Source organism: Aotus nancymaae, unplaced genomic scaffold (assembly GCF_030222135.1).
Source record: "Aotus nancymaae isolate 86718 unplaced genomic scaffold, 86718_ANA_hifiasm-v0.15.2.pri h1tg000020l, whole genome shotgun sequence".
In the NCBI taxonomy this organism is placed as follows: Eukaryota; Metazoa; Chordata; class Mammalia; order Primates; family Aotidae; genus Aotus; species Aotus nancymaae.
In genome coordinates, this window is record NW_026988432.1 from 69690677 (window position 1) to 69715370 (window position 24694).

Consider the following 24694-nt stretch of genomic DNA (forward strand, 5'->3'; position numbering starts at 1 on the left):
GGACATGGATGAATCTAGGAATGGTCATTCTCAGCAAACTGACACAAGAACAGAAAATCAAACACCACATGTTCTCACTCATAGGCGGGTATTGAACAATGAGAACACATGGACACAGGGAGGGGAGCATCACACACTGGGGTCTCTTGAGGGGGAAGAGGGGAGAGACAGCAGTGGGTAGGGAGGTTGGGGAGGGATAACATGGGGAGAAATGTCAGATATAGGTGACGGGGGGATGGAGGCAGCAAACCACATTGCCATGTATGTACCTATGCAACAATCCTGCATGTTCTGCACATGTACCCCAGAACTTAAAGTGTAATTACATATATATATATATATATATATATATATATATAAACGTGCTGTGTTTTTCATGCCCATTTGCAAACTTTGTGCCAAACTAAATGTTAACAAGAACCTTAAAGAAAGGTTTCACCTCCAAACCACAAACAGTGCTCTGAAAGTGCAAAAACAGCAAAAAGTCAAACACAAACAAGCCTAAGGCTTTGTGATGCCGGAAGAAACCACAGGTCATAGAAAAATACATTTTCCCTTTCACACTCTCAGTATCATATTTGAGGGCTGGCATGACAGTGAGGGTGTCTGGGCTTAATACAGTCACCATGCAGTGTCAGCCATCTGCATGTAGCATGAGGAGGACACTGAACAGGGATGGAGTGTGCTGCACATCACTACGAATATTCTCATGTTGACTTTCCTCTCTGCATCAGCACCAGAACATCCTCCTGTTGGCTTCAGTGGTCTCTGTGTTGTCAAGAAAAATGCCCAGAGCAACTGTCTACTCACCAGCTTTGCCTGCGTCACACTTATAAGGCTCTTGATGCATAACAGGTTTATTAGTTTCCAAGCAGGTAGTATTGATTATTAAAGGAGGAAAACACTCCATTTATGCGATCAAGCAGCCCCCTCTTAATCTTTTAGGTACTTCAACAGCAAAATAGGTAGGCATTTACCAAAAAAGCTTTCATAGGCACACCAAAGTTTATATTTTAGCTGCTCAAGGAAAAGTAATGAACCATGGGACATTTCTATAAACAATAGGCCAGGCATGGTGGCTCATGCCTGTAATCCCAGCAGTTTGGGAGACTGAGGCAGGTAGATTGTCTGAGGTCAGGAGTTCTAGACTGGCCTGGCCAACATGGAAACCCTGTCTCTACTAAAAATACAAAAAATAAACTGGGTGTGGTGGTGCATGCCTGTAATCTCAGTTGCTTGGGAGGCTGAGGCATGAGAATCACTTGAACCCAGAAGGTGGAGGTTGCAGTGAGCTGAGATCTTACCATTGCATTCCAACCTGAGTGACAATGTGAGACTCCATCTCAAAAATAAATAAATACATAAATAAATATTTTGTCTTAATGACTTATTTGCAGAAGTCAAGGTACCATTCAAGGCAATAACGTTTAGCATTATAGAGTTCAAGATCATATGCAAAGACCTGTACTCAAATTCCCCTCAAGTGAAAAACAATATGCTGGTGAGCTCAGTGAAGAATTCACGGAAAAAATACATCTCTAGAAAATGCATTTTTAAAAAATTTTATTCAGTAGATTGCACTGTTTATAATAGCGACAAATTGGATGCCAACCAGTAGGAGACTGGTTAAAATATTGGCACATAGTAAATGCTCACTAAATGCTTATTGAACGAATACATGAATGCTAACAGTTTCCATTGCTTCCAACGCTCCCTTGCTTCCCTCCTATTCTCTAGGCTCCTGTTGATTCTGTGAGCCCCAACAGCTCTCCAATAAATCTTGTCTGTGTTTATGATTGCAACCCAAAAAGGCTGATGGACACATAATAGTAATGTGGTAAAAAAAAATTCACTTTATACCAATTCCATTCTACAGCAAACAATATTATATTTCAGTTCCAGTATAATCATAAAGGTATAGCTTTTGAATTGGTTTTGTTGTTTGCTGATATACTAAATCACACTTCAACCCTTAAGAGGTTTGAAAATAAAGCGAGATCTCATCACTTGACATGTGCATCAGAATGGAGCAGTGGTAATTAGGACTTCTGACAGATCATAGGTTCCTATGGACAGAGATATCCCAGATAGTCACAAGGTGAAAAAAAGCACAGCAGTGATAATTAGGAAGACACACAGGTTGGTGGTGGTAGGTATATTATATTGATTTAGTCGCAAGTAGAATCAGCCAAGTATTGGACAATGAAGAAGGATACTGAAAAAATACAGGGTCAAGGAAAGCAGGAGGCGCTCTTTACTGGATAACTTAGTGCAAAATAGGGAGCAGGGAAACCCAAGATTATCCTATTCAAATTTGGGACCTGAAGGAAGAACTAGTAGGAGAAAGCAGTTCTATGCTGTAACTTTATACTCCACAAGTACTGCCATCCAAATAACCTGTATTTGGGGCTGGGTGCCGTAACTCACACCTGTAATCTCAGTGCTTTAGGAGGCTGAGGCAGGAGGATCATTTGAAGCCAGGAGTTCAAGACCAGCTTGGATAACAAAGTGAGAGCCTGTCTGTACAAAATAAAAAGTTAGCTGGGGCCAGGTACAGTGACTCATGCCTGTAACCCCAGCACTTTGGGAGGCCGAGGCAGGTGTTTGAGGCACTTGAGGTCAGGAGTTTGAGACCAGCCTGGCCAACATGGTAAAACCCTGTCTCTACTAAAAATATAAAAATCAGCCAGGCATGGTGGTGGGCACCTGTAGTCCCAGCTACTCCGGAGGCTGAGACAGGAGAATCACTTGAAGCTTGAACCAGGGAGGCAGAGGCTGCAATGAGCTGATGTTGTGCCACTGCATTCCAGCCTGGGCGACAGAGCGAGAATCCATCTCCAAAAGAGAAAGAGTTAGCCAGACATGGGGGTGTGCACCTGTAGGCTTAGCTACTTGGCAGGTTGAGGCAGGAGGATGGCTTGAGCCAGGAATTGAAGGCTGCAGTGAGCTGTGATCACACCACTGCACTCCAGCCTGGGCAACAGAGTGAAACTCTGTCTCTAAAATAAATAAATAAATAATCTGTATTTAATCTTCAAAGTAACCTCGTGAGGAAGGTATTATTATCTCCAATTTGAAAGTGAGAGAACCAGACGTTAAAAGTATGTATTTGTCTCAGCATGGGAGGCTCAGAGAGCAGAGTCTGAAGCAAAGGCTAATGTGCTCTATGTTATCAAGAAGAACAAGCCCAGGGAGCAGGAGTAACAACCAAGGGAAACAAGGGAAGGAGGGGGAGTCCACTGGAGAGTATGGTTTTGGGGCCAGCCATCCTGCATCCTACTGGACAGAGCTCACCCCACAGGGAGTTCACACCCCACATGCATGGCCTGTGTATGCATGGGCACTGAGAGGGCTACGACTGTGCACCCCTGGCATCACTGTCTATTGAGAACTCTGAGCAGAGTGCACTACAGGCAGGGTGGTGTGAGGTTGCACCTGTGTGAGGTCAGCTGGAGCCTTGAAGAGCTGATCATTGCAAAGTGGTACCCAGGAGCTGCTAGACACCATGCTGTTCAGTGGGGTCTGGGATTTGTTCCAAGTCTTCTGCTACATCTGGGTAAGGGAAGAAGGGATAAAGGTAAAGGAGGTGATGGTTAAGTTAAATTCCAGTCTGTAGACAGTCCGAGAGTTATGCAGTTTAGGAGAATCCCAGGAATATTCTTAGTATGATGTAGGACTTTCCACAGTCTTATAGTTTGTGTTCCACAGGTAGACACTATATAAACTGTTCACATATATGAGCACAATTTAAAACTTTAGGATAAAAGAATATATGAGTTGACTTTCATTCATTTATGATTTGAACAAATATATCTGCATTTGCCAAAATGTATTAGTCCCCTATTCTACCTTGACAAAACCATGATCTGGGTACAATGAGGCATGAGAAACCTTGGCAGCAATTGCCTTCATGCCGTCCAGAGACAGAAACATTGTTTCTAGGTGGGAGCTCCTGATTCCAAACCTCTCACCTGTAAGTGACCTTGAGTGGATATAAAATCTCCCTTCTTACCCCCATCTTTTACATGGAAAACACCCTTAATTTAATATGAAAAATGGAATCAGTATAATGATGGATGAATCACAAATATATATATATATACACACACACACAGATGTGATCCTCTTGTCTCAGCCCCCCAAGTAGCTGGGATTACAGGCGCCTGCCTAAAAATGTAGACCGGCCTAAAAATATAGACTAAGGTTTGTTTTTTAATTTAATTTAATTAGTGCTACAGACTACTCCATGAATATTGAGTTATTATTAGCAAGCTCTGTAAGTTGACTGGAAAACATCTATCATAAGGCAGGGCAGCCACTAACGGGCAGAAACAGAAGCCATGCAGAAGAATCCATTACATCGTCCTCGAGTGTCACTAGAGAAAAATGACTGTATGGTAATTCATTGTGAAGGCCTGGACTCTACAAGGATTTTATAAATATCAATGTCAGCATATCTATTCATCACATAGAGCGACTAATATGTATTTTTCATACAACTTTCTAAGAATTAAAATGTATTCATATAGAAAAAATATCTGTCATTATTTTTGTTGGATTCTAATTTATAATCATGAAAATCAATAATGTAATTTGAATTTACTTGCTCTTCTTACCATCATCTAAATCATTATTAAATGAAGCCAAGTGACATACTTCTCTTCATCTCTAAGTAGAAATGCACATTCAATTTATTTTAAAACATTTTGCAAAGCAACATCACTTTCGGAAAACACTTAATAATTGCCTGGCAAATTATTCTCTATGGCCTAGTGCTATTCTTGTTGTATTCAAGAGCTTGATGCAGGAAAACCTCAGGGGACTGAATAAGAAGCATCCTCCTGTTCTAAAGATGAGCCAAAAGAAAAGAAGCCCAGACTCCATAATCTTTCTCCCAAAACTTTGATGTTAAATTAGCTAAGTTTAGCTGACCTGACCCTTCTTGTGCTAATGGCTTGGTTTGTTCCCATCTCCCTTTTGCACTCAGGAGCTGAAGGTGCCCTTTTCCATGCAGCATAGACACAGTCACGGAGGCACATGGGAGATAGGGCACCCAGCTACAGGAGAGTCCAAGGACTCAGTGCTGCCTGCAAAGCCTGTGCTCAGCATGGCTTTTCCTAGTTCAACACAGGGACTGCTTGCCCTTCTGTGTCCCCAGACCTAGAGGAGATATTCAAAATATGTAAGGGCCAGACAGTGAGGGCACTGATGAATCAGAATAGATGCCCACCAGTAAGCTGAACTGGGACTTCCCAGCTAATGGTCAGCCCTGTTCAGGCCCCTAACCCCTAATCTGCCTCCTCAGCTCTCCATCCACCCTGGCCCCTTGAGGGTGTTTCTAGATACCAAAGAGTAGCCGAATGTGTCAGGGGACATGGCCTAGAGCAAGACATGTGGGAGCAGCATTCTGCTCTGGACAAATGACAGGGGAGGATGAGTCTAGTCTCAAGGAGGACAGTAGGAGAGAGAGAGAAGGGCCAAAGAAAGTAGAATAAAACAGAGACAGGTCGGGCATGATGCCTCACAGCCATAATTCCAGCACTTTTAGAGGCCGAGAGGGGCGGAGGTCAGGAGTTCAAGACCAGCCTGACCAACGTGGGGAAACCCTGTCTCTACTAAAAATATAAAATTAGCCAGGTGTGGTGGTGCACACGCAGCTACTTGGGAGGCTAAGGTGGGAGAATTACTTGAATCTGGGAGGCGGAGACTCCAGTGAACCAAGATCATACCACTGTATTCCAGCCTGGGCGACAGAGGGAGACTCTGACTTGAAAAAAATAAAGAAAGAAAAAGGAGATAGAGAGAGAGACACACCCTCCGCTGGTGGGATACACACGGGTGGGCCAGACCCATCTGCTCTGGCTCCCGCCCAACAGCTTGGAGTGGTCTGACTCATGTGATAGGCAATAGGCTGTCAGAAGGGTCTGCTGTTTTCCATGTCTCCTTCTGGGGCATGGTCCTCAGAACAGGCAGGAGTGCTAAACAGCAGGTAAAGCCCCTTAGAGTGCCAAAGGGTATGTTGGTATGCCTGACAATATGCTCTTCTGGCAGGGAGATTGGTAGTTGCATGTGCCTGGGAGGATTTGGGGAACCCAGGAACCTGCATGTCTAGCTGCGAAATGCCACACTTCTTCCTCCTCTGTGTAGCCTTCTAGGGGTAGACATGTTTCTGTGTCCGCCGCCTTTAGACAAACCTTATGCCATTTCACTGCTTATGTTTTGGGAATTGCTTTCTATTGTGCACATACACATTTGCAGATAGATTCCAGAACAAGAGCAGTAATGGACAGTCCACAAAAGCATTCAGCTCCCAGGTTACAAGCTGCATTTTCTATATTATATAATATTTGACTTGGCTCCAACACTTGCCTACCATGTGACCCTAGGCAAGTGTTGGAGCCAAGTCAAAGTTAGGCTATTTGATTCCCAACCCTGCATACTGGACCCCAATTTTGTTCCTCCAGGAAAAGAAGGAAATAAGCACTAGGCCAAAGGCCTCAACCTTGGTTACATGCTGGAGTCACCTGCAGAGCTTTGAAGACTACTAACTTCACATAGACTGGGAAAAAATATTCACAGCTCATTTATCTCACAAATATCTTATAAATGGAATACATAAAGAATCCTGCCCCCCAAAAAGAATTTCCACAAATGAACTATTGAAAGAGAAACAACACAGTGTTTACAAATGGGCAAAAGACTTGAATACGTTTCACAAAAGCCGATATAAGAATAGCCAATCAGCAAATAGAGAGATGCTCAACATCATTTGCAATCAAGACTGAAAACAAAATGACAATGAGATGTCCTTTCACACCCACTAGGAGGGCTAACATCAAAAAGATGATCACACCAATGTCAGCAAAGACGTAGGGTGACTGAAGCTATCACCCGTGGCTGTGGGGAGTGTAAAATAGGACAGCCACATTGAAGAACTACAGCAAATCTGTATAACAACATTGGTCTTCAACATAGAAATTCCCTCCTATGCACTTAATGGGGAGAGAAATGAATAGGTTCCCAAAAGAGACTTCTCCAACAATGCTCATATAAGATTGTTCTAGTAATCCACCGTGACTAAAAAAATCCTTCCACCTCGGTGAAATACAACCAGCATTTTTCATGCCTACTGGTTCCGCCCGTGGTCAGGAACTGAGAAGGGGTACAGCCAAGCAGCTCTTGTCTGCCCCACGATTGCCAGTGTTGGGCATGGATTGTCCCCAATGGCTCTCCCATTCACATGCTAGCCTTGGGGCTGGATGGCTGAAGACTGGGCCCAGCCGGGACTTCCATTTGGGGTGTCTGCAGTGGCCTCCCAGCATGGCGGGCTCCAGGCCCTAAAGCCAGTGTTCCCAGAGAACTCCCCACTCTGGGAAGCTGCCTGGCTTTTTCTTTGCATGGCCTTTTATATCATAGCCTCCGAAGTAACACAGGGTCTGTAGTGTCTACTCAGGCTGCCATAATAAAATACCACAGACAGGTGGCTTAAACAACAGATATTTGTTTTTTCATCACAGTTTTGGAGGCTGGAAGTCCAAGATCAAGGTGCCAGCAGGGTCAGGTCCTAGCTTGTGAATAGCCACTTTCTTGCTGTGTGCTCACAGTTCCTCCCCTCTGCACCTGTGCAGGGAGGGATGGAGAGTGAGTTCTCGTGTCTCCTCTTCTTCTTTCGAGTACACGTCAGGCCTATTGAATTAGGGCCCCACTCTTATGACCTCATTTAATTGTAATTGCCTCCCTAAGAGTCCTGCCTCCAAATATAGCCACATTAGAGATTAGGACTTCAACATGGGAATTTTGAGGGACACAATTCATCTGTAACGATATCATTTCCAGTAGTCTCTATTGGTTGACGCAATCGTAAACCTGCCTGGCTCCAGTGGGAGGGGCTATAAAAACCATTTCTGATGAGATTGTCAAAGATCGTGGCCCTGCTTCAAAACCTCAGCCTCATTCATAATAGCCCAAAACTGTAAACAATTCAAAAATCCATCACCATCAAAATGGATAAATACATCATGATATATTCATATAACCAAATGCTACTCAGCAATAAAAAGGAACATACAACCACATGGGCGAATCTCAAAAACATTGTTTTGAGCAAAAGAAGCCAGACCCACCAAAGAAACAAGCCATGTGATTTCATTTATATGAAGTCAAAGAAGAGATAAAACTCATCTATGGTGATGAAAGTCTGAAAGTGGTTGCCTCTTGGGGTTGGAGTTCATTGCAAGGGGTGTCATAGACATAACTTTCTGTCATGATGGGGATGCTCTGTATCTCGTTGTGGATGGTGGTTACAAGAGTGTCTAAAACTGTCAAGTGTCTTTGAAGTAAACATCTAATATATGTACATTTGAGTGTCATGTGGATTATTTTTCTATTTACAAAAGTAATAATGATGACGATGCTGGGTCCTACTCCCAGAGATTCTCATTCAGTTAATCTGGGGCAGATCCTGGGCAAGAGGATCTTCAAAAGTTTTCCACAAGATTCCAAGAGAAAGTAAAGCTGAAGACCACCATGCCAGGCCAGCACAGTTCTCAGGGGGAGGGGGTACCGACAGAGCATCCTTCATGAGAATCCACTGCTTGCTGTGTAACAGATGGCCACACACTTCACTTAAAGCAACTCAAATTTGTTCTTACAGTTCTAGAGATCAGATGTTCAACAAAATTAGTCTTAAAGAGGCCCCAGGAGAATATCCATTCTGCTTTAGTCTATTTGAGCTACTATAACAAAATACCACAAGTTGTTTGGCTTCTAAATAACAGAAATGTATTTCTCACAGTGTGGAGGCTGGGAAGTCCAAGATTAAGATGGATTTGGTGTCTGGAGAGGGTTCATCTTCTCACTGGAAGGGGTGAGCTAGCTCTCTTGGTGGGTCTCTTTTACAAAAGTTCCAGTTTCAATCATGAGGCTCCACTCTCATGACCTAATCACCCCCCAAAACCCCACCTCCCAATATCATCACCTTGGGGATTATAATGAAACACATGAATCTGGGGAGACACGAACATTCAGACTATAGCACCTGCCCTGCCCCTTCCAGCTTCCACGGCTGTCCATTTGCTCTGGAAAGAGCTACTCTTTCTATCTTCCAAGCAGCTGTTGTAAGCAGTGTAAGCAAACTGCCCTTTACTTTGGAGAAAGCACTATTGTTTGTATTCCAAGGCTGTCCATTTCACCAACATTCTTGAAAAGGTGACCAAGAAAAAAGGGAAGCCAGTGTCTCACTGCAAGACATGGCCGCATCACTTTAATCACATCACCTCCTCTGACTCTGACTCTCCTGCATGCCCATTACAAGGACTGTTTCATTATATTAGGCCCACCCAAATAAGCTAGGACCATCTCCCTATCTCAAAGTTCTTAACTTCCTCACATCTACAGAGGTCCTTTACCATGTAAAGTAACCTATTCACAGGTTCTGGGGATTGGGACATGGATATACTTCGGGGGCCGTTATTCAGCCACCACACTGTGCTGTTCAAAATGAACTTTGCACCAGGCACAGTGGCTCATACCTGTAATTCTAGCACTTTGGGAGGTTGAGGCAGGCAGATTGCCTGAGCTCAGGAGTTCGAGACTAGCCTGGGCAACATGATGAAACTCAGTTACCATTAAAATACAAAAAAATTAGCTGGGCATGGTGGCCTGTGCCTGTAGTTCCAGTTACTCAGGAGGCTGGGGCAGGAGAATTGCTTGAACCTGGGAGGTGGAGGTTGTAGTGAGCCGAGATCCTGCACTCCAGCCCAGGAGACAGAGTGAGACTCTGTCAAAAAAAAGAACTTCCTTGAGATGTCAAAGTGAGGACTAAATCTTCACCTAGAAAATTGGAACTCAAAGGGCTCAGAAAGTTTCCAGAGCCATCTCAAACTATTCCTTAAAAGTGACCTACAAAAAAATTTCCCTTATCTCCCTAGACTATAGCATTACACATCAGCTGTTCCAAATAAACGGGCCCTGGGGTAGTGGTCGCATTAACTGAAAACTCAATTTTCTTTCTCAAGTCCCAGGACAACAAGCCCCATTACAACATGAGAACTTGGGAACAGTGACTGCCCTCTGTGACAAGGGGAAGCGGAGGTGCAAATGTTAGTTACAATAGCAGTGGGAAGTACTGGTGGCAGCATGCATTCCTATTTCTCCTGTTACATAAAGATTGAAGTGTATACCAGTTGACTCTTGCAATGTATGTTGGTAGAACTGATCGTGAAGCATTCTCTCTTCCTCCCTCTCTCTCCAAACATTTTTAAGCACTCACTGTGTGCCGGGCAAAGAATGCTTGGGAAGACCCTGTGTTTCCTTCCCCACTCTCTCATTCCTCCAGCATCTTCCAGAGGCAATTCCTGCAGTTCTTTCAGTGGTTGCCAGTTTCCTTGCTTAGGGACTTCCAATTGCTGTCCTCTACCTACAGGATGAGTCCACGGCCTCCAGTCTGGCACCTGGGGTCCTGTCTTGTCTATGCAGTGTTCTCCCCCAGGACCCACAAAATGAATCTCACACCCCAGCAAAGTCCATGTAAATAGGGACACCTAGCCGTTTTTTTATTGTGTTGCTTAAATACTAAATTCTTGACATAAGGCAGCATAGTTTCCTTCCTGCAGGTTACGGTGGAGGACGCTGAAGCTGCTGGACCCCAAGGTTGCTGCCATTGCCACCACAATGCACAATGGCCTGAGAACTTCTCTGGCTCAAGTCGGCTTCCTGATGCCCAGTCACATCTGACTCTACCTGGCTACATGGACCTCTTCTTGCCCAAACTCCAGAGACCCATCTGTTCTGTTACTTACCCATCACCTGGGAATGGTTTGATCCTAGCCACCTGACAAACTTCTGAAGAGTCAAACGTGTCACACTAGGAGAAGGCTGGATCCCTGAAACCCATCCATGGAGGCCTGAGTAGTCTTAGGATCTCAGCTAAGAAACTACTGGACTAGGCCATCTCTGAGTCCTTTCCACCAATAAAAGTCTGTTACTCTGTAATTTTACTCCAATTGTGTCCTTTCAATATATAATACAAATTATAGTGGGAAGGAAAAATCCCAGGGAAGTTAGTAAGGAAGACTGCCCTTCCCTTATTTCCAGTCACTGCAGGCGTCCCAGGCCTGCAACATACACTCTTCTTGCCAAGGCAATCCAAAATGCTCTCTGATCCCTTCACAAGAAAGAGATTGAGCCCTTCATCCCTGCCCCATCTGTTGCTGCGTGTACCCTAAGAGAGAGGCTAGAATAGCAAGGGTTTCCCTCAGTACCAGGACTGTTGACCTAAGGTAGAAAGGTAGCTCTCCTGGGCTCCTGCCACCTGGCTTTGCCCTTCTCAGCACTGCTACCGGCCCTGGAAGAGCCTTTTCTCGCCTTCAGCTTCAATCAGAAAGGAAAATGTGCACTCGGGGTTTCTCTTAGTTTTAGATAGGCTCTCCCCTCCAGAGCATAGGAGTGAGGAGCAAAGGATGTCTGTGTGACATTTTCTCCAGTGCTTGCTATGGGGAGACAAGAAGAATACCACTACCCAAAAGTTTCTAAGGGGAATGCCACTCAAGGCCATGGGCCCCAGGCAGCCCATTACTGTGCAGACTGCAGCCTCCTGGCACAGAGGACTGACATAAATTCTCAGACAGACTAGAGGTGTATTTGGCAGCCACCTTCTCCATTCTAGCAGCACATTTTCCCCCGACTACACCTCCCAGAGGAAGAGGACCCTCCTCATCCTCTATACTCCTGTTGCCAGACGAATCTCTCTGAGTGTTTCACATGTTTGTATGTCTTGCAATGAGACGCTGGCTTCCCTTTGTTACAGGTTACCTTTCCAAGAATGTTAGTGGAATGAACAGCCTTGGAAGACAAATAATAGTGTCTGTCTCCAAAGCAAAGAGCAGTTTGCTTACACTGCTTACGACAAAGGGCAGTTGCTTGGAAGACAGAAAGAGTAGCTCTTTCCAGAGCAAATGGGAAGGCAGGCTTACTGCCCACTGTCAAATATTCAGGGTCCCCAAGCTCAGAGATGGTCCCGAATTGCAAGCCACTGCCTGTGCAGGTATCATCTGCCGGCCACACAAGCTAGAGCTCAGACAGGGCAAGGAAACATGGGTACTATGGCTATAGTGATTGTTGTAAATAATAACATGGCTTCTAGCTGGGCACCACGGTTCATGCCTGTAGTTCCAGAACTTTGAGGGGCTGAGGCAGGAGGATCACTTGAGCCTAGGAATTTGAGGCTGCAGTGAGCGATGACTGCATCACTGCACGCCAGCCTGGGTGACAGAGCGAGACCCTGTCTATAAAAATAAATAAATAAAAATAAAAAATAATACAGCTCTTGCCAGTATCCATATCCACGAGTCTGTGACGGCCCAGCACATTAGCCAGCAAGTAAAGTCCTAGACCCTTCCAGGGCGTTGACACTCCCTAGTGCTGGGCTCAGGGCACATCAGCCCTTCTCCTGCCCCCTGCCACAGCTTACTTCTGTGAAGGCCTCCCATGTTCTGAGCACTTCAATTTTATTTTATTTTATTTTTGAGACAGAGTCTCACTCTGTTGCTCAGGCTGGAGTGCAGCAGCGTGATCCTGGTCACTGCACCCACCACCTCCTGGGCTCAAGCAATTCTCCTGCTTCAGCCTCCTGAGTAGCTGGGATTACAGGTGCACACCACCATGCCCATCTAATTTTTGGATTTTTAGTAGAGACGGGGGTTGGGGTGCGGGGGTGCGGGGGTGGTCTCGTCATATTGGCCAGGCTAGTCTCGAACTCCTGACCTCAAGTGATCTGCCTGCTTCAGCCACCGTGCCTTGCCAAATTTTATTGACTCAATTAACATCAAATTTAAAAATGTAAAGATTTTATTTCCAGTTTGACAATAAGCTGTCTGCCCTGTGACAGACCACTGAAAAATTCAGCTGTGGCTGACACCTAGGAATCCGCAGTCACAGGACTTTTCCAAGTTCCATATGAGATGTCGTAGTGCCATCTGCTGGCTGCTGTCTCACAGGAACTTTACACATGCAGACGGTTGGTCTTACCCTACAGTGCACACACAGGTCACAGATGGACCTGGAAAGGACGGATGAAGCTCACAAATGCCATGTAGAGCAAAAGGAGCTGGGTAGGAAAAGTATGTGTTGTGTAATTTCATGTACAGGAAGTACAAAACAAGTGAAACTAACTGTACCAGTCAGGGTTTCACAGAGAAACAGAACTAATAGGAGATATATGGGTATATTTTAAAGGAATTTATTTAAAGGAATTGGCTCATGTGACTGTGAGGCCTGGCCAGTCTATAATTTGTAGGGCAGGTCAGCAAATCAGAAAGTCTGGTAGGATTTCTGTGTTACAGTCTTGAGGCAGAATTCCTTCGTTTTCCCTGGGAAACCTCAGTCTTTGCTCTCAAGGCCTTCAACTGAATGGGGGAGACCCACTCTCATTATTGAGGGTAATCTCCTTAAAGTCAACGGATTGTAGATATTAATCACACCTACAAAAATCTTCACAGCAACGTCTAGACCTAGTGTTTGAGCAAACAACTGGGCACCATAGCTTAACCATAGTGACACAAAATTAACTACTGCAGTCAACTCTTCATCAACTTAGCTCCTATACATATCTCCTTAAACCATATTTATCTCCAAATAATAGCAAAATCACATTTGCATCTCACCTGATTCAACTATCTTGGGTAAAACCAGAGACACATTAACCCTTCCCCAGAGAAGGATGCAGGGTTCTTGGGTCACGTTTACTTTTCTCTTTGGTATTCTGTAAGTGAAATACTAAGATATGTCTATGTTATATAAGGGAATAGAGAGAGAAGAAGACAAAGACATTTTCTAAACACACACACACACAACACATTTGTAACCAAATAAGGAAGAAATACTCGTAACCATTACAGTCCCCATTTCTGTAACTGGCCATGTGGTTATAGCTGGTATTTATAACTATCTTCTTCCACTACCCATTCTGGATTCCCTTTGCTCTCAGCAAGCACCTCAGCTGGTCATGGTTCTTCACCTGGTGGGGTGACCCAAACCTTCCTCCCTGAAGAGTTTGGACCATTTAGTAGTATGGCCTGAATTAGGTTGCTATAGTTTTCCATTGACTTTAATCACAGGAGTACTAAGACATCTCCTGTACACCAGATGCACGTTTTTTTTTTTTTTGAGACGGAGTTTCACTGTTGTCACCCAGACTGGAGTGCAATGGCACGATCTCGGCTCACCGCAACCTCCGCCTCCTGGGTTCAAGCAATTCTCCTGCCTCAGCCTCTCAAGTAGCTGGGACTACAGGCGCGCACCACCACGCCCAGCTAATTTTTGTATTTTTAGTAGAGACGGGGTTTCACCTTGTTGACCAGGATGGTCTCGATCTCTTGACCTCATGATCCACCCACCTCGGCCTCCCAAAGTGCTGGGATTACAGGCGTGAGCCACCGTGCCCGGCCCCAGATGCACTCTTACTTAGCTCCATGGAGGAGTAGCAGCCCAATTTTCCCTTGGTAGCCAGGACCAATCATCCCAGTAAACACAGCAGCTCCCTTCTTAGCCTGTTGACTCAGAGGCATGAGGAGCCCAAAGTGGCTGGAAATCTTTATTAATAGATATTGAGGAAAAAGCATTTGCCAATGAATAGCTGCACACCAAGTACCGGGGTATCAAGGCATGTGTTAATTTACTCAAGCAATGAAACCACATCTGGAACCGGAGTTGCAATTGGAGTGGCCACCTGGTTAAGTTTACAGGTGTCATTCTCTAAGATCCATCTTTTTTTCTGCACAGGCCAAATGAGCTAATTGAAGGGATGTGGTAGCAGTCACCATCCTTGCTTTGTTCAAGTCCTTGATGATGACACTAATCTCTGAAATCCCTTCAGAAATTTGGGATTGTTTTTGGTTTACTATTTTCCCTTGGAAGAGGCAGTTCTAGTGGCTTCCACTTGGCTTTTCCTACCACAATATCCCTCACTCCACAGGAAACAGCGTGGGGATTCTGCCAGTTGCTGAGTAACCGGTCTATACCAGTTATGCATCCTGGAACTGGGAAAGTAACCACTGGATGGGTTTAGGGACCCACTGGCCCAAAGTGAGATGGACCTGGGCTCCACTCACCATCTTACCTCCATAAGCCCCTACTCTGAATGGTGACCACAGTGATGCTTTGGGCCTCCTGGAAACAGTGTGAGTTCAGAGCCAGTTCAATAATCCCACAAAAGTCTGATTATTTTCTTTTCCACAATGTACAATCACCATGGTAAAAGACCATAGGTCCCTTTGGAGTCACCTGAAAGGAAGATTGACAGTATACATTTTGACAGTATAGCAGGGTCCTTCTTCAAGGTGACTTCGCTTTCCCTTCACTCAGGGATTCTAGGTCTGTAAACTGGTTCAATTCTGGGAATTGAGTAAAGAGCTGTGACTCTGTTTTTATGATTCAAGTTAGGTGTTTGTTCACTTGACCTAGATCTCTTCTAATTATACAGATCAAGTAAGAATTTAATAGGCTGTCCGTCTACTCTCTTCTAGGGACACCACCATCAATAGCCAATGCCATAGGTCTCTGCCAGTCAGGCTATTATTATCGCTTTGACTCTGGTGCCCATTAGGGTAAACATGCTGTCCTTGCTTTTGGCAATTAAGTGTTGTCACTTGTCCCCTGCTATCCCAGAAACCAGTTACCTGCACTGCATTTAAGGATCTCCAGTTCTGTGACAATAGATCCCACTACAATTTCTTTTTTTTTTTTTTTTCCATTTAATGCCTTTTATTTATTTATTTTTTTTGAGACGGAGTTTCGCTCTTGTTACCCAGGCTGGAGTGCAATGGCGCGATCTCAGCTCACCACAACCTCCGCCTCCTGGGTTCAGGCAATTCTCCTGCCTCAGCCTCCTGTGTAGCTGGGATTACAGGCACACGCCACCGTGCCCAGCTAATTTTTTGTATTTTTAGTAGAGACGGAGTTTCACCATGTTGACCAGAATGGTCTCAATCTCTTGACCTCGTGATCCACCCGCCTCGGCCTCCCAAAGTGCTGGGATTACAGGCGTGAGCCACCGCGCCCGGCCCTTACAATTTCTGACCTACAAGGAAAAGCAACCACTGGAGCTCCTCGATGGTTCAGGGGCTCCCCTCACAGATTTATTTCTCAGTCATGGTGAAAGGTGTGTCCTCTGGATGCTCCTAGAGTGGGTGAGCAGGTGTTAGATGTGAAATCTAACATTGCCACCTCCCTATACCTTCCTCTACAGAGCACAAAGTCAGCTCCGGCATTTCAATTTTATTTAGTGTGGGCCACCTTTCAGTCCATGCTTCAGCCAAACCAAACTGTCAGAGCCCTTTACTAAGCCCTGGAGGTGCAGTACTGAATCCAGAAGATCTAATTAGTGGGCCTATCTCAATAAATTAAGCCCGATCCAACTTCATGTTCCTTGCATCATTATTCCACACCCTAACACTCACTCCCACAGACATTCCCCAGATTTGTCTGTACAAATTGGAACCATCATGCAGTTCTTTTGGAGAACAGTGAACCTCCTGAGTCACACTTTGTATCTCACCTTTCATGGCCTGCAGGGACTTGAGTCTTGTCACGGTTCCAAAAGCAAAGAGGGGTGCCTAGGGTAGGTCCTGAGGAATCAGCAGTGTTTTCTGAGGCAGCTACCCCAGAAGAGGCCATCACAGGCTCCTGAGGGAGAGCAGAGTCAATGTCTCAGATGGGGTGGAAGGCTTGCTTCTATTGGCAGGGAATACTCTGCAGAATTTAGGAGCTCAATATCCCCAGCTTCACCAGGATCTGCCCACAAGTCCCCATTCAAATTTTTAGGTGTCCTCATATAAAGGCTCTAGGAGAGAGAAAGAATTCAGGACCCTTTCCTTCCCAATTCCTGCCATTACTTTAACAGCAGAGGCTCCCTGTGAGGTTGGGAATTCAATTTGTGTCATAATTCAACCACTTGCAGATGAGACTCTGGATTTGGCTTTCAGATATGTCAGCTCTGTGGCTACAGGGGAAAAGTATTTTTTGTTTGGTTGGTTGGTTTCAGAGAAGATACAGAAACTTTCCACTCAGTTATGTAGTGTTTGAGCTGGGAGTTTGAAGCCCTGAGTTCATCCTTTTTTTCCTTATGTTGTCAAGCACAATTAACAGCACCAGCCAATTTTATTATACTCATTAATTTGATAAAAATGTTCTAAGGTGGCAAATATGTGGCCACCCAGAACCTTGCCTCTCATAAACATTTGAGTAGAAGTGTCCAATGGCGGTATTTTGGGTGTCTCTACTGCCATATCACACTATAGGTGCTCCCTTTACCATGGGAAGTAGAGTCATTAGTGCCTTAAAATCCAACCAGATTAGAAAACTAATTCCAGAAACCACAGAACCAATTCCAAAAACTCATCCTTCAGATTCTCTTTTTCCAGAACTACTCTCAGGATAAAATCTGCATCAGTTAGGGTTCTACAGAGAAACAAGACATTATTTATATCGTTCTTATTTCTAGGAATACAAAAGGGATTTATCTTAAAAGGAATTGGCTCATGTGATTGTGCAGGCTGTTAAGTTTAAAATCCTTAGACAAGCTGGTGGGCTGGATATGGGTCAGGAAATGATGCTGCAGTCTTGAGTCTCTAACCTGCAGGGTAGGTTAGGAACTCAGGAAGGATTTCTGTGTTACAGACTTGAAGCAGAATTCTTTTTTTCTTTGGGAAACCGGAGTCTTTTATCTTAAGGCCTTCAATTGGATGGATGAGGCCTAGCTACATTATCAAGGTTAATCTCCTTTACTTAAAGGCAATCTGTAGGGACTAGAGTAACTTTATTTTTATTTTTTCAGACAGAGTCTTGCTCTGTCCCCCAGGCTGGAGTGCAGTGGTGTGATCTCAGCTCGCTGCAATGTCCACCTCCCCAGTTCAAGCGATTCTTGTGCCTCAGCCTCTTGAGTAGCCCAGATTACAGGCGCCCATCACCAGGCCTGGCTAATTTTTGTATTTTTAGTAGAGATGGAGTTTCACCATGTTGGCCAGGCTGGTCTTGAACTCCTGATCTCAGGTGATCTGCCTACCTTAGCTTCCCAAAGCGCTGAGATTACAGGCATGAGGACCCACCCCCAGCCAATTTAAAATGGCAATCTACCATGTAAGTTTCCACTAACCCTGAGTTTGAGAATGCCTCCAAAATGTCTAGTTGATGTATTACTATTTATGTAGGAACACCTATTTATTGTAAGTTTCTTTGCTGTTGCAGAAATTACAGGCTATGACACCCATAGCCACCTACACATTCCTTCCAGAGCACGTATGCTTTTTTCCCAAGATATAAACTGTGTGTCTGGGGGGTTGTGGTGTGGAGATCCACCTGTCTTGCAGCCACCCAAGACTGTAAGACCCAAGACTTCGGTCTGTAAGTTCCCCTAATAAGTCAATAAATATAATCCCCTAATAAATCACCCAAAACCTGAAAAACTGGATTTGTCTGCCTCTTTCTTTGGTTTCCCAGCTCCTTTGGCATTTGGGGGTTGCTTTGTATATATTAACATGACCCTTTCACAGAACATAACTGATTGCAGACATTATTCACATCTATAAAATGCCTTCATAGCAACAACTACACTAGTGTTTGAGCAAAGAACTGGGCTCCATAGCCTAACCATGGTGACACATGAAATTAATCATCACACCAACCTTTGCTGTTAGGAAGGAGGTCAGTAGTTATTGCCGGGGGAAGGGTGTAAAGACCAGAAGGGAGCATAGGGCTTCATGGTATGAGTTATCCTCCCTTTCTCGAGGTGATGACACTGCATGATGTGTTCAGTTTGTGAAAATCCAGTGAGCTGTACATTTATGTTATGTGTACATTTTGGAATGTGTATTATACTTCACTAAAAAGTAAAATGTTAAGAAGAAAGGTAGTAAGACAAAAGCAATGGAAATAAAAAAAGCCTTACATCAGATATGGCAACTTTAAAAATTGCAAGAAATTAACATATATAACTCTATATTAATACATTTAAATGTTTCAGTGAAATGGCTGATTATTTATTTGAGACAATGTCTCACTCTGTTGCCCAGGCTTGAGAGCAGTGGCACGATTTCAGCTCACTGCAACCTCTGCCTCCTAGGCTCAAGTGATCCTCCTCCTGCCTCAGCCTCTTAAGTAGCTGAAATATAGGCATGTGCCACCACACCTGGCTAATTTGTTGTTGTTGTTGTTTTGTTCTGTTTTTTTAGAGATGAGGTCTCACTATGTTGCCCAGGCTGATCTTGAACTCCTGAGCTCAAGCAATCCTTCTACCTCGGTCTCCCAAAGTGCTGGGATTACAGGCATGAGCCACCATGCCCGGCACAAAATGGATGATGTTTTAAAGGAAGATATAAATGACTAAAACTGGCTTGACAAAAGGTAAAACATCTGAAGAGGCCATGAATAAAATAATTTTAAAAGGTAGTTAAAATTGACTATATCCATCATCACCAAAGGCATCAGGCTGATAAAATTTTGTGAACATCATTTACAAAATCTTCATGGAATCTCCTACAAAATCTTCGTAGGAATCATCCAGTTTCTATTTAAACTGGCTCCTAGAATCGCTGGAACCCTGGAGGCGGAGGTTACAGTGAGCCGAGATCGCGCCACTACACTCCAGCCTAGGCCACAGAGCGAGACCCTATTTCAAAAATATAAATAAATAAATAAATAAATAACCTACAGTGAAGTTAACCTAGAGCTTGGCTTCCTGCTCAGGAGAGGGATTTGAACAGCAGCAATAGCAGCAGCACTTAGCCCTAGCTCCAGCAGTAGTAGCAGAAGCTTCAGGAACCTCAGCTGTTCAGAACTTGTGGGTTCCTGTGGCTGTTGCTCTACTGAACACCTGCAGTGTAAGTTGGAGTATTGGCTCCTGGCTTTCTGCCTGTTGATGGTAAAGATGCCAACGTCAGCAGCCTCAGAGTCAATGATAGTAGCTCTGGGCAAAACTATTTTCCCTTTCACGCTTCCAGCCCAAAGTTTCTTGCAGTTAATAGCCTCCGGGTAATCTCACATGTTCCCTTTTTGCTCTTAATTAACCCCTCCGATATATTTGTAACCAGTTTCCCATGTTAAATTCTCTCTTTTTTTTTTTTTTTTTGAGATAGTGTCTCCCTGTGTTGCCCAGGTCGGAGTGCTGTGGCATAATCTCGGCTCCACCACCACTCTGGCTATTTTTTTGTATTTTTAGTAGAGACAGGGGTCTTGCCATGTTACCCAGGCTGGTCTTGAACTCCTGAGCTCAAATAATCTGCTTGCCTCAGCCTCTCAAATTGCTGTATTACAGGGGTTAGCCACCTGGCCTGGCTGATACAACCACTTTGGAAGAGAGTTTGTAAGTTTCTTATAAAACTAGGCCAGGCACAGTGGCTCATGCCTGTAATCCAAGCACTTTGGGAGGCCAAGGTGGGAAGATTGCTTGAGCCCAGGAGTTTGAGACCAGCCCAGTCAACACGGTGAAACCCCATCTCTAAAAAAAAAAAATAGAAAAATAGCTGGGCGTGGTAGCACTGTGCCTATAGTCCCAGCTACTTGGGAAGCTGAGGTGGGGGGATCATCTGAACCCAGGGAATTCAAAGTTGCAGTAAGCCATGATTACATCACTGTACTGCAGCCTAAGCCATGACAGAGTGAGACCCTGTCTCAAAAAAACAAAACAAAACACCCAAAACAAAACTAAACTTACTCTTACAATATGATCCAGCAATCACACTCATTGGTATCTACCCAAAGGAGGTGAAAACATGTCCACACAAAAACCTGCACACAGATGTTTGCAGGAGTTTTATTCATAATTGCCCAAACACAGAAACAACCAGGATGCCCTTTAGTTGGTGAATGAATAAACATTGTTACAGCTTGACAATGGAATATTATTCAGCACTAAAAAAAAATGAACCATTAAGACAAGACATGGAGAAAGCTTACATGCATATTATTATAAGGAAAGAAGCCAATCTGAGAAGGCTAGCCACTCCATGATTCCCACTATATGGCATTCTGGAAAAGGCAAACCATGCAGACAGTGGAAAGATCAGCGGTTGCCAGGTGTTGCAGGGAGAAAGGGATGAACAGGAGCACTAAGGATTTTCAGGGCAGTGAAACCATTCTGTGAGATACTACAATGGTGGATCTGTGTCATTATATATTTGCCAAAACCCACAGAATAAAACACCAAGAGTGAATCCTAACACAAACTCTGAACTTTGGGTGATGTGTCAATGTAGGTTCACTGATGTACCACTTTGGTATGGGATGTTGACAGTGGAGGATGCTATGCCTGTGTGGCGGTAGGCATGTATATGAGAAATAGGTTTTCTGCTCAATTTTGCTGTGAACTGAAATTGTTCTAAAAATTAAAGTCTATCTTTAAAAATCCACTGTTTCACCTAATTCAACACTTCACTCCCATTCTGCTAATCTCTGGCAACCACTGATCTGTTTACTGTCTGTATTCAAATAATTTTTAAACTGTTTTGGTATTTTTATAATAATTAATATATTTTGGTTGGACTTTCATGGTGAGTACTTTCTCTGGAAATGACTGTCTCTGACCTTCAAAAAAGTTATAGCTGTTATCAGTTATCACAAGAGGAGGGGCCCACCTCTTAAAGTAGCAATACAATCTTATTTATAGTTATAAAAGTTCAGGTCATTTGGCCACCTCTCTTTGCAGGTTTCTATTTAATCCATCAGGGAACAGCTGGGTGGGACTAATTATTTTAAAAACTTTCCAGCCTGCTAATCTTACCATACTTTACATTCTTGTCATTCCTGGCCAAAATCTAAAGAGTAATTCCCTTCTGCAGGCTCATTTTAAGTTTTTTTTTTTCCCCTGTATTTTCACTCCACTGACACAAGCTTCCACTGTCTCCCTTCCTAACTTTACCACTATGCCCTGTAGAATGCCTTTTCCTGATAAGCAACCCTCCTGAGTCGTGGGCGTCCTCAGAAGAGGCTCCTTCATATCCCGGTTTTGGCAGAATCCTTGATCTGAGCCAGGCCTCCTCGCAGGGGCTCTGGCCCTCTTCACTGCCTTTTCCCTGGAGGACTCTGGGTCCCGGCTAGCAGGCCACCCACCTCTTCCAGCAGCTTCCTTCCTCCGGGGTGACATGTTTTTTGTTTATTTATTTATTTTTGAGACAGAGTCTTGCTCTGTCGCCCAGGCTGGAGTGCAATGGGGCAATCTTGGCTCACTGCAACCTCTGCCTCCCGGGTTCAAGCAATTTTTCTGCCTCAGCCTCCTGAGTAGCTGGGATTACAGGTGCATACCACCACGCCCAGCTAATTTTTGTATTTTTAGTAGAGATGGGGTTTCACCATGTTGGCCAGGCTGGTCTTGAACTTCTGACCTTGTGATCCGCCCGCCTCGGCCTCCCAAAGTGCTGGAATTACAGGCGTAAGCGACCGTGCCCAACCTGGGTGACGCGTTTTTACCGGCACTCTTCTAATTCCTACTATTTTCCTACCCCCTTGGTGGCTCCTAGCACCCCGAGGCCTGTTCCACTGGTGAAATCTTGACACATTTAAACCACTACTTCCGATCCTTTCCTCCCCCTTGTGACATGGTAAAAGCCCCATAAAACTGCATACCTCAACCATACCTTGGCTTTCTATTGAAACTGCTCTCTGTAACCCAAATGTGACAGGCAAGCAGTCCAAACCCATGCCATCTTGGCCCCTGCGAATTGTAATAAGTAATTAAGGACTGTAATTTCCACCCTACCCAGACAATGTGTAAACAAATGCTACTCTTGACTTTTGTGAACCACTTAAGTAACAATCAGAATGTCCAAAGTCCCCTGGCCCTCGGAATGTCCGGAGTCCCTCACCCTCATCTTCGCCCAGGAATCCACTGGAATGTCCGGAGCCCCTCACCCTCATCTCCGCCCAGGAGGTGATTTACAGAATCCACTAGCCCTCAGAACGTCTGAAGCCCCTCACCCCCACTCCCGAGGTGGTTTTACGGGTATAAAAGGTCTTGACACCCTCCTTTCAGGGCCACAGGTTGGAGAGACGCGAGTCCTCCGTGGCCGCCGGCAATAAAGACCCTGCAATTTGGCATACTTTTGTCTTGGTGTTGACTTTCTATGCTCAGGCCAGTACAACACACTCCAGCCTTTGCTCTTCGGCTGCCGAGCCTGGACACCCTGTCATCCCCTCAGGCGTCTCCCTTGCCCTCCTCCCTGGTCCTCAGCCCTCCCAGCCAGCCAAGTGCAGCCCCTGACCAAACCCACAGTTGGTCTCCACTTGCTCCGCCCGCCTTGCAAGTGTCTGGGGGTGGGGGTGGGGGTGGGGGTGGGGGAACACATCCAAACGTAGACGTAAATGATTCAGGGCAGAGTAACGTGCGACACAGTCCACTTCTTCATCTTTCTTCATTTGTACGTTATACCTATTAGGGACAAGCTGCCTCAGAATGCTGTCAAAAAACTCAAAGACCAAGCACAAAAACTTAAAGACAGTTCACCTGGCCCTAATAGTTCTGTAACTTCTGGGCACCCTGGCTATTGCCCCTCCTAGGTTCTGCCATAACCATTTTCCTACTTCTAGCATTTATTTTATTTTATTTTATTTTATTTTATTTATTTTTTTTTTTGAGACGGGGTCTCGCTCTTGTTACCCAGGCTGGAGTGCAATGGCGCGATCTCGGCTCACCGCAACCTCCGCCTCCTGGGTTCAGGCAATTCTCCTGCCTCAGCCTCCTGAGTAGCTGGGATTACAGGCACGCGCCACCGTGCCCAGCTAATTTTTTTTGTATTAATAGAGACGGGGTTTCACAATGTTGACCAGGATGGTCTCGATCTCTCGACCTCGTGATCCACCCGCCTCGGCCTCCCAAAGTGCTGGGATTACAGGCTTGAGCCACCGCGCCCGGCCTACTTCTAGCATTTGGCCCCTGCCTCTTAACAGCTCCTCACCCAGTTTTTACAGGACCGCATTAAAGCTTTCACCCATGAAACAATACAAGATACAAAGTTGCTCCAAGAATATTCCAGGAACGGCAATCCCTACAATCTAGCCTCTCCCCAGACGTTGCTCCTCCTCTACTACCTATTAAACGGCTGGAATGTTGCAGAAAACCCCCTCCGCGCAAGCTAACTCCTCCGCCCCATTGCTCTGCAGCTGCATTTCAGAACTCCTATTCTAGGCGCCACGTCAAGGGTATCAGACGTGCTACAATTAAGCAAAGCTTGATTACAGCCATCCGGGCAGCTTGGGGAAGGACAGGGAAAACAAATGTTTGTTATCCAAACTGGTAAATTCCTGTTTGACACATAACTGTAAAATCCTGGGTTTTTAAAAAAACCACCGCCACAAAAGTCACAGGATAATGTAAGTCTGCCACAAGTTAACAAACTATCTCTATGCCTGTTACAAGCTGTTAAATTATCTCAGTCCTGAAACTCCCTTATGCCCCTCTCCCCCATATAAATCCCTCGTTTTGTAAGCTCAGGGCTGCCTCCTCTGACTGTTATGGGGCAGCCCGGCAGGTTAATAAAAAGTGCTTGCCTGACTTTGGGTCTATTCTCCTTTCTCTTGGCTAACCTTACAATATTGAGAAGCTCTTACTACCTCCATCTCAGCACAGGTAATTCCCGTTTCGTAGAGCAGCCTCTACCGCTGTCGCAGCCGGGGAGCACTCTCGCCAGGCTCACAGAGCCTGATGGGCCGG

The 24694-nt window shown here is 44.9% G+C and overlaps 1 long non-coding RNA gene across 2 annotated transcripts; it reads right to left on the reverse strand.

Annotated features, from left to right (window-relative positions):
• Positions 1-822: 822 nt before the first annotated feature.
• On the reverse strand, positions 823-24682 carry LOC105730994 (uncharacterized). 2 transcript variants are annotated; one of them, XR_001110627.2, is made up of 3 exons: positions 24595-24682; positions 16553-16680; positions 823-3552 (listed from the first exon to the last, which is right to left on the reverse strand). It is a non-coding gene; the product is annotated as an uncharacterized LOC105730994 (long non-coding RNA). The 2 variants fall into 2 exon arrangements; XR_010343652.1 differs by lacking the exon at positions 24595-24682 and adding an exon at positions 22623-22798.
• Positions 24683-24694: the final 12 nt, after the last annotated feature.